The 9430-nt window shown below is 38.9% G+C and overlaps 1 long non-coding RNA gene across 2 annotated transcripts; it reads right to left on the bottom strand.

Moving 5' to 3' along the window:
* Nucleotides 1-2060: 2060 nt before the first annotated feature.
* Nucleotides 2061-5159, bottom strand: LOC125536163 (uncharacterized). Of its 2 annotated transcripts, none has more exons than XR_007294926.2 (2): nucleotides 2499-5159; nucleotides 2061-2360 (listed from the first exon to the last, which is right to left on the bottom strand). It is a non-coding gene; the product is annotated as an uncharacterized LOC125536163 (long non-coding RNA). The 2 variants fall into 2 exon arrangements; XR_015615873.1 differs by having other exon boundaries at nucleotides 2061-2338.
* Nucleotides 5160-9430: the final 4271 nt, after the last annotated feature.

The following is a 9430-nucleotide window of genomic DNA, read 5'->3' as shown; positions in this document are numbered from 1 at the left end:
AAGGTAGCAAGCACAGGAGCCGGGCAACCCAACTATTGACCCAAGACAATGATTTGGAGCTGATGCATATAAGGCCAAACTTGCGACGCCGAAGTATGCTATAGAGCGGTTCGGACTTTTACTGGCAACTCATTTGTTCCCACACCAAGCCCCTGGCAGGTTATGCCTAGGTGTTTCTGTGAAACAACCGTGGGAGCCATATTTGTTGGGGAAACAATGCAGGTGATTAGTTTGGACGACAGTTTGGGACACCTAGGTGCCCAAGCTCCTTGCCTGTCAACCTTCGGATTGCTTTAGGATGTGTGCCGATGTGCTAGGCATAGACAGTAACGGGTATAACCGTTTGCAAGACTTAATTGGAAAGTTATTGCGGATGTACTAATTAATTTCCTATAACTGTGTGAATCAGCGACCACTTGCTCCCATTTGGATGGAGGCATTAATTAGAATGCATGCACCAAAACATTCCCTAGAAAACGAGAATCTACCTAATTATAGCTATGCATGTGTGTGTGAAAAACTTATACTAATTAATGCATAAAAGGAAATTATTAAAAGTTGCCTAATTTTTGCTGTACACACTACACAAGTATTGATAACGTGCCGTTTTAAAAAGATACATGTATGTGTAGTGGTGTCTACGTAACTAGAATTATTTCTCTTTGTATGATACCTAGCTGTGTTTAGGGTATATACCCACAAATTCTTTGAGGATAAGAGATATATTTTTGGGTATGTAACCACAATATTATAGTATGATTCGTCGAGTATCACACCTCTGCTACATCTCTATCGGGTATCTTGTATAGATGCTCATAGAACGTAAAAAATCATTTCTCAAGGTAGTTGGTTTACGTACATGTATCTACTTATATTTATGGGTACATACCAATATATTTTTTTACATCAAGGTACATACATAATAAATACTTTGAGTATGCACTGTTTTTTCGCGAAAACTGAAATATTACAAATATATCGGACTACGTGTGTAGGTATCCAAAATTTAGAATAAATCATAGGGTATATTCCATTCGAGGTATGTACATACAGAGAAACACCATGAGTTGCACCGTATTTTGCGAAAACTTGAGTATGGACTTACAAATATATTGAAAACGTTTGAAGGTATCTAAAACCTAGAATAATCATAGGGTATATAGCTACCCAAGTACAAGTGCATGAGTATTTAGACTATTTTAACATGATTATAGTAGAATTGTTTAAGAAAAGAGATCTTTTACGAGGGAATCAATACCATCCAGTTTTTGGAAACCAGTCAACAATCAATACCGTGAAGCTTATCAATGCATGAAAATAGAAAATGGAAAGAAAATTATATGGAAGGTACTCCTGATTATTTATATTTATTAGCAAAAAATGCATTAGCGGTTCGGGTTCGACCTAGGTGCCCTAGATAATTTACCTATATATATATATATATATATATATATATATATATAGGGTCGCGCTATTCGTCATCCTGGGTGAGGAATTCTTATTCCTCACCCTAGTCAGTTTCTATACCCACGCTCAGAACCATAATCTGTAAGGGAAAACACGTTTGTGAGGTAATATTACAGCATGGAAGGAGGAGCCAGTCTGCCGCATCTAACAGTTTGCATGCGAGTAAATTACTCCAAGGAGGAGCCAGTCTGCCGCATCTAACAGTTTGCATGCGAGTAAATTACTCCAAGGAGGAGCCAGTCTGCCGCATCTAACAGTTTGCATGCGAGTAAATTACTCCCTGGATATGAGGAACCAGTCTGGCGCATCTTGACATAATTTTACGGCCACTCGGGTAATCTTATAGTAGCTGGGCGTTCTTGATTTTTTAGATATAAGGCTGCGTTCCTTATTTGATGTATTTTTCGTTAGTTCTTTTACTATCTCTATTGGACTTAGTACACCAGGTCTCTAGCAAAAATGAAATATAGAAATGATTTAAGTAACACAGGCCATTATCACCATTCTGTGGAATGCATTTTTGGTAACAATAAGAAATACACGCAATTCATTCTGTACGCTATGAATATTTTGTTAACAGCGGAACAACAAAGTGGTCTAATAAATAGATTCTGTGTTGTGGTTCTGCTAATTATCTCACATAATAAAAACCATCCTCACAATTACAAATAAAATTCGTTTGGACACAATTGAGTGCTACTTAGCTTGGTAACCAGCAGCATGAAAAATTCAGAAATCACTACTGTATTACAAAACTGAATACTACCAAACTTGAAACTGACTACTGCTGAACTTGATCTTCAAGGAGCTAAATTTGCAGGTGACCAGAGATTTTACGTCAACTTCATCTGTTCAGCAAGCTCTCCAGCGACTGAAACATTACTATCCATGAGCTGTAACCAACATATAGTATCCTATTAATAGTACTGCACCCTTTAGGTTCACTTTTCTTCTCACCAAAACCTAAATTTTGCTTTTGGTTACTAGAAAAAGAAAGCCTGAAATTTCAATTCAACATTACTAGTACCCACCATAGATACGGAGACGTTAATGTCTATCCCTCGTACATTAACCATCATCCGCTTGAACAGATACCTGACAAACAGAATATTTTCTCACAAGTGTACCAACACACAAGCACATATAACACTTGAACGGTTAATAGGCTTCGCAAACCTAAAACTGGAAACAATGTTGAAATCAAAGACATCACAGATGGATTTCGGATGTACCAAATTCATCGGAATCACATGAACCCATAACACGCCGGATGCATGGTATGAATGAAAAATATAAAAGGCCAAACTCTGCTTCCTAAATCTTGCCAAACCATATTTAAGAACCGCGGTCTGAAATCAGGCTATATCATGAATAAAATTGTCTCTGATCATGTATATAACCTGAATACGGCTCTTACTGCTTAAACTGAAGATGTAGTTCTTCGTCCATTAGAAATAATACTTGTGTGGCTGGAGGTGGACCCACCTGATCAGCAGGTAGCATGCATTAGAAAATAATAACATCATCTTCATAACTGAAATAAAATTGCTGGCTAGTATCCATTTGCTAATAAAATCAATTCATAATTGATGTGTATTCATGAGAAGTTAGAACAAAAACTGATACCATAACTCCATAATTGATGGGGTACAGAATCCAATATCATTCGCTTTTGATAAATCAGCCTGACTAAATGTGGCAATACCAGTGTGCTAATATTCATCTATCTGCTATGGTGCAAGGAGCGTGTATCTTTTCGTCATCCGACATCTTGTAGTTTTGGACTCCAGGCAAGGTTTACCTCTTTTTACTGACGTAGTACACTGCTGTACTCTGCACATATTGTAAGAAATAAGAATCCCTGTGCTTTGATTTTTAATAAAATGGAGCCGGGGAGACTTATTTGTATAGAAAAAAGAGACTTCAAATTGCTGGGTTGGGTATCTCTACATGGAATTGAAGTTTCAAACACTAGCTAGTTGAGTGGTCATTCTTACGCTATTCTAGGTCAGTGCGCCTGCCATAAAAATGATAACATGTTAGCTTAGAAATATATGATGGAATGTGCGTTCAACTAAAAGCATTGGATGTTGCAAGTTTTCATATTATATAATTTGTGAACTCAGGAAGTATTATTGTCAAAGTAAAATGATGGAAGTCCTAAACTATTCAGGTAACTTATAGGCATCACCTGAAGGTGTATGATGTCACACTCTTTGCATACATCGTTCCCCTGAATTTAGAAAAACTACATTTAATAACAAATATGGTAAAAGATAGGTCTGTTATGGGACAGAGGGAATTGGTCTCACAGACATGGAAGTGCATCTCAAAAATAAAGTTCAGATAGGAGCCAATTGGCACTACTGGAAACTAACATTATCCGTTGCCTACAGGGATATATCACAAATATTCCCTCTAGTTCCATAATATGAGAACGTTTTTCTGGATGCATCATTCCTAATAAAACAAGGCATGACATCTCCATTGTCTTAGAAATTGAACTTTGAAGGCAAGAGAAGTATGCTAAGCACCATGATTTCTCTACAAATTATGTAATGAAACAGGGGAAGAAATTTTTGACCAAATGGAGCCATCAAATACCTTACATTTAAGAAAAGACACATTTGTATCCTTTAGCAAGATCATTGAATCCAAAGGTTTACATTTCTTTCTATTTAGAGGTATGATCAGCCCTGATGACAGTGGTTTGATGGACTTGAAATCTAACAAAACGTTATACTCCCTATCAGGAAGTCAATGACATTGTGCATTAAGATCACAATTACTTGGGCTTCAATGATTTGTGCTTATTTTTGGGAGTGATTCTTAGTTGCTCGCAGTGTGTGGCTTGTTATTTTCACACTTTCTTGTGCTTTGCCCTTTCTGGTTTCCTTCTGCGCCTTATTCTGCAACAGGGCAGATTCACAATGATGGGATGACCATCCTAATATAGTAGCAGCATCCCAACTCCACCAAGTGAAAACGGCTGGGCATTGCTCCTTTTTTTGTAGCAGTGGAGCTCCAAAGAAGAAATAAGGAACAATTCATCCAAAATAGAAAAAAATGTCAAGAAACAGGGCTGAATCTTGGAAGATACTCTAGTGTTGTTCCTCCGCAGAGTTGAGCTCGTCCTCTTCTCCTCCTGCATGATCATCCCCTCCTCGAATTGATCTCACATCTGAGCGAAGGTCTACTCCATCACCCCCTTCAGTATGCAAGCTCCCTCTTTTCATTCATCTCCTTTCTTGTACTTCTTCCTCTTTCTTAGCCCTGTTCCCAAAAAATCAAGAACCCTAACCCTAAAAAATTAGAAATTCATGGAGGAGGAAAGGGAAAGGTACGGGAGGAAGATCTTACCAGAGAGAATACCACCGGTGATGGAGATGGACGCCGGAGAAGGACGTTTCCATCCCCGAGCTCGCACCGAATCGTTGCAGTGCCCAATTCCCCTCATGGTCACTACTCTGCATGACGAGGGAAAAGGGGGGGGGGGTACTCCACGTACGAGAGAGGGGAGTGGACCTCCCGATCGTCCCTTCGGCACCGTCGCCATCGCTATCGCCGCCTCAGCAATCATCGCCGGAGAGGATGGTCCGGGGTGAGAGGAACCGTGTCGAGCCCACCTGTCGGTCGCTTAACTGCTCATAGGTCATAGCTGATTAGAAAAAAAACAAATAGGTACGGGGAGAATTGCTTAACCACTGCCATAAAGGTAAATTTACGGCAGTGCAACAGAATTTTATATCGGTCGAGATTTGCTTAACCAGAACGTGCCTCGGTCGATATACTTTTTTTTGCGAGGAGCTCGGTTGATGGACTGGGGTGAAGAATAGCTTATTCTTCACCCTGGGTCACTAATAGAGTTTCTATATATATATGTGTGTGTGTGTGTGTGTGTGTGTGTATATATATAAGCCATCCTCCCGGCTATTTGACATGCTCGGGGTTGGAGGCGGAGGAACAGGCATAGTACAAGCTCGAGAAATAGAGTGCGGTCTACAAAAAGTTATTTTGGACCTCCTGTCGCACGTCTGCGCCGCTGATACGTCTCCAACGTATCTATAATTTTTGATTGCTCCATGCTATATTATCTTCTGTTTTGGACATTATTGGGATTTATTATTCACTTTTATATTATTTTTGGGACTAACCTATTAACCGGAGGCCCAGCCCAGGATTGTTGTTTTTGCCTATTTCAGAGTTTCGCAGAAAAAGAATATCAAACGGAGTCCAAACGGAATGAAACCTTCGGGAACGTGATTTTCGGAACGAACATGATCCAGGAGACTTGGACCCTACGTCAAGCAACCAACAGGGAAGCCACGAGGTAGGGGGCGCGCCTACCCCCCAGGCGCGCCCTCCACCCTCGTGGGCCCCCTGTTGCTCCACTGACGTACTCATTCCTCCTATATATACCTACGTACCCCCAAACAATCAAAAAAGGATCCAAAACCCTAATTCCACCGCTGAACTTTCTGTATCCACAAGATCCCATCTTGGGGCATGTTCTGGAACTCCGTCGGAGGGGGCATCGATCACGGAGGGCTTCTACATCAACACCATAGCATCTCGGATGATGTGCGAGTAGTTTACCTTAGACCTTCGGGTCCATAGTTGTTAGCTAGATGGCTTCTTCTCTCTTTTTGGATCTCAATACAATGTTCTCTCCCTCTCTCGTGGAGATCTATTCGATGTAATCTTCTTTTGCGGTGTGTTTGTTGAGACCGATGAATTGTGGGTTTATGATCAAGTTTATCTATCAACAATATTTGGATCTCCTGAATTCTTTTATGTATGACTGGTTATCTTTGCAAGTCTCTTCGAAGATAACAAGATGGTTTTTTTTTATCATATTGCATGAATTTATCCCTCTACATCATGTCATCTTGCTTAAAGCGTTACTCTGTTCTTATGAACTTAATACTCTAGATGCATGCTGGATAGCGGTTGATGTGTGGAGTAATTGTAGTAGATGCAGGCAGGAGTCGGTCTACTTATCTCGGACGTGATGCCTATATACATGATCATACCTAGATATTCTCATAACTATGCTCAATTCTGTCAATTGCTCAACAGTAATTTGTTCACCCACCGTAAAATACTTATGCTCTTGAAAGAAGCCACTAGTGAAACCTATGGCCCCCGGGTCTATCTTCCATCATATTAATATTCCAACACTTAGTTATTTTCATTGCCTTTTATTTTACTTTGCATCTTTATCATAAAAATACCAAAAATATTATCTTATCATATCTATCAGATCTCACTCTCGTAAGTGACCATGTAGGGATTGACAACCCCTTATCGCATTGGTTGCGAGGATTTATTTGTTTTGTGTAGGTGCGAGGTACTCGTGCATAGCCTCCTACTGGATTGATACCTTGGTTCTCAAAAACTGAGGGAAATACTTATGGTACTTTGCTGCATCACCCTTTCCTCTTCAAGGGAAAACCAACGCAGTGCTCAAGAGGTAGCAAGAAGGATTTCTGGCGCCGTTGCCGGGGAGGTCTACGCAAAAGTCAACATACCAAGTATCCATCACAAACCCTTATCACCCGCATTACATTATTTTCCATTTGCCTCTCGTTTTCCTCTCCCCCACTTCACCCTTGCCGTTTTATTCGCCCTCTCTTTTCCGTTCGCCTCTTTTCCGTTTGCTTGTCGTTATGGCGAGTCCTCTATCTTCTCCGCTGTCTCCCAAGAATGAAGTTTTAAATTTTAAGCAATGGGAGGGAGAAAATCTAAAAGACGCTTGGTATAGAATTTGCAATGCTCAAAATAGATCTACCAGGAAGCAATCTACTTCCGTTCTTATTTGCAATTTTTATGTAGGCGCTACTCCATGGTATAGATATATCCTTGATACCATTACCGGAGGGAACTTCTTGGGTTTCCATACTTTTGATTCTTATAATGCTATGATAGATTTGTTTGGCTCACCACCTGTTTTGGTTAATGGAACTATGTTAACTTTGGATCATGTAATGCAAAGACTTGAAATTATTGAGAATAAGGTTGCTACTATAGAGTTAATTGAAAATTTGGATAAAAAGATCCAGAACCGAATCACTCAATATGGATCTAAAGTAGGAGTCGCTTTGAAAAATATTAAAGAAAAGAAACCTATAGTTAATGAGAAAATAAATCAGGATTCCACTAGAATCGATAAACTTGAGGATATTATTACCAACTTGCGAACCTCTTTTTCTTCCACAAAGAATACTCCAAGTCCTCCCACTAAAATTGCCAAGCTTATGTATGTTACTAAAAATAAGGGTGAATCCTCTAGTAAGGAAATTGCAGATCTCAAATCTATAAGTATTCATCCCAATCTTTTTGCTATCATTAAGGAACCAATTGTTACAAATGAATTTTTCGATCTTGTGCCTAAAAGTTTGATAATCAATAAAAAGAAAGAAATTCCTAAGAATGGTAGATGCCTCATTGAAGAATTACCTACCAAAGATGGCAATACCTAGATCTATCCTTGCTTTTTATGCCTAGCTAGGGGCGTTAAACGATAGCGCTTGTTGGGGGGCAACCCAATTTTATTTTTATTCCTTGATTTTTGCTCCTGTTTAGTAATAAATAATTTATCTAGCCTCTGTTTTGGTTGTGTTTTTTGTGTTCAATTAGTGTTTGTGCCAAGTAGAACCGTTGGGAAGACTTGGGGAAAGTCTTGTTAATCTTGCTGTAAAAAACAGAAACTCTAGCGCTCACGAGAACTGCTGCCATTTTTATTTGGAAAGTGCTATTTAGTTAATTATTTTTGCAGATGATTAATAGATAAATTCCTAACGTCCAGAAATTTATTGTATAATTTTTGGGGTTCCAGATCTTGCGCTAGCTACAGATTACTACAGACTGTTCTGTTTTTGACAGATTCTGTTTTTCGTGTGTTGTTTGCTTATTTTGATGAATCTATGGCTAGTAAAATAGTTTATAAACCATAGAGAAGTTGGAATAGAGTAGTTTTAACACCAATATAAATAAATAATGAGTTCATTACAGTACCTTGAAGTGGTCTTGTGTTTTCTTTCGTTAACGGAGCTCACGAGATTTTCTACGTTAAGTTTTGTGTTGTGAAGTTTTCAAGTTTTGGGTAAGGATTTGATGAATTATGGAACAAGGAGTGGCAAGAGCCTAAGATTGGGGATTCCTGTGGCACCCCCAAGATAATCTAAGGACACCAAAAAGCCAAATCTTGGGGATGCCCCGGAAGGCATCCCCTCTTTTGTCTATTTCCATCGGTAACTTTACTTGGAGCTATATTTTTATTCACTACATGATATGTGTTTTGCTTGGAGCGTCTTGTATGATTTTAGTCTTTGCGTTTTAGTTTACCACAATCATATTTGCTGTACACACCTTTTGAGAGAGACACACATGATTCAGAAATTATTTGAATACTCTATGTGCTTCACTTATATCTTTTGAGTTATATAGTTTTGCTCTAGTACTTCACTTATATCTTTTAGAGCACGGTGGTGGATTTGTTTTATAGAAACTATTGATCTCTCATGCTTCACTTAGATTATTTTGAGAGTCTTAAATAGCATGGTAATTTGCTTAAATAATCCTAATATGCTAGGTATTCAAGATTAGTAAAAACTTTCTTATGAGTGTTTTGAATACTGAGAGAAGTTTGATGCTTGATGATTGTTTTGAGATATGTAGGTAGTGATATTAAAGTTGTGCTAGTTGAGTAGTTGTGAATTTCAGAAATACTTGTGTTGAAGTTTGCAAGTCCCGTAGCATGCACGTATGGTAAACGTTATGTAACAAATTTGAAACATGAGGTGTTCTTTGATTGTCCTCCTTATGAGTGGCGGTCGGGGACGAGCGATGGTCTTTTCCTACCAATCTATCCCCCTAGGAGCATGCGCGTAGTGCTTGGTTTTTGATGACTTGTAGATTTTTGCAATAAGTATGTGAGTTCTTTATGACTAATGTTGAGTCC

The sequence above is a fragment of the Triticum urartu genome, chromosome 2A (genome assembly GCF_056163025.1).
Source record: "Triticum urartu cultivar PI428250 chromosome 2A, HENAU_Tu73, whole genome shotgun sequence".
NCBI classification, from domain to species: Eukaryota; Viridiplantae; Streptophyta; class Magnoliopsida; order Poales; family Poaceae; genus Triticum; species Triticum urartu.
This window is presented reverse-complemented; position numbering and strand designations above follow the sequence as displayed.